The 1,527-nt window shown below is 33.6% G+C and overlaps 1 long non-coding RNA gene across 1 annotated transcript; it reads right to left on the reverse strand.

Annotated features, from left to right (window-relative positions):
* LOC144419896 (uncharacterized) lies at positions 1-1,527 on the reverse strand. Its single transcript, XR_013474353.1, has 2 exons — positions 815-1,527; positions 1-163 (listed from the first exon to the last, which is right to left on the reverse strand). It is a non-coding gene; the product is annotated as an uncharacterized LOC144419896 (long non-coding RNA).

Here is a 1,527-nt window from a genome sequence, read left to right on the forward strand (position 1 = left end):
AACCTTAATCTGTCGTTGATGAAAGAATCGAAAGCATCTGTTTTTATCTCTACTAGTGTCGATCCGTTTTTAGCACAGGTTTGTTGAGACTCAAAAAATGTTTTTTCAGGACTTGATATGATTTGAAGTAATAACTCATTGTTGAAGATGATCCAAGTTTTATCTACAAAAGGAGAACTTGCCACTTTAATGTAACTTTATTCTTTATATTCCAGAAATCAATTATTTTCATTTTCAAATGAGATTAACACCGATATTCGCAAAAATCGTTGATTGCGGAAAAACCCATCTAGTCTGATAGTTTTACTTGTAAAGAAAATATTCTTTGTATAATTTTTAGGGTCGCGGGTATTTTTTAAAAGCTTTAATTTAAGCAAAAAATCTTGATATGACACCACGATTATAAGGCATCTCCTCATTCAGAGAGCACACCTGGCGTTTGGACAAAATCTTATTTTATGTAACAGTCGGTCTTATTCTAGAAATTTGGAAATCTTTACTCTGGAACATTGTATTTACAGTTTTGTGTGACACTTGAGGAACTATGTTTTGTCTTTTTATTGGCAATAAGCTGCAGGAAAAAGCATTCAAATCACTTGACTGTTAAAGTAAAATTTAAATATGTGTCCACGGGACGTATCATGTTTCTGCGTGGATGGAAGTGAGATTATTAAGACCAATCTTGATTATTAATTAATAACTTGTTTGCATTGTTTTCTGCTGCAAATTTAACACAAGAAGGTTTGGTGCGATTTACGTCACATTAATAATATATATTACAAAATCATGAATAAATTTGATAATGCAAACATACCTGATTGACAAACATATCGGTAACTAGTGTAGCAGTATTCATTAAGCCATTTTCTATGAGATGATCGGAAAACTACACAAAAGTTATTCCATGTAGTTTTAACTTCTCGAGGCCACCCGAAGACCCTGAATGAATATAAAGATACATTTATATTGACTTCTTATATGTTTAGATTTTGAGTCCGAACAGTACTTGAAGATATACCTATACACAGTTTTAGTTAACCAATACACACCTTACAAATTACGCTTTAAATTGATCTGCTCAAATAAGTTTCTTTTTCGACAAACTTCTGAATGCTAACCACTATCAATCAGATCATGAGGAGCAGATATATATGCCCCATTACCGCATTGATGGCGTTTGCGATAGGGATTTGTTCAAAAGGAATTGTTTTAAAACAATTGTTTTAAACAGAGTTTTTTTGGCTGTTTTGTTTGAAATGCCCGTGTTAATTAATTTTTTTCGTATTGATTGGGTCAAAACTAAAACAAGAAAAATGGATGTAAAAACGTGCAATATTCGCAATAAACCCTCGAAACACAACAAAATCGTTGGCAAGCTGTAGCACAATGCGTCCGCACGGTGGTTCGCGGAAGAAGACGCAAACGATAAGCCATTACGTGAACCACCCTTCGACTGCGTGAAGTCCAGCAATCCTCTTGTATATTGTCATCTTATTCGTTAATTCCCCCAATACACAGTATATACAA

Source organism: Styela clava, chromosome 2, assembly GCF_964204865.1.
Source record: "Styela clava chromosome 2, kaStyClav1.hap1.2, whole genome shotgun sequence".
Taxonomy (NCBI): Eukaryota; Metazoa; Chordata; class Ascidiacea; order Stolidobranchia; family Styelidae; genus Styela; species Styela clava.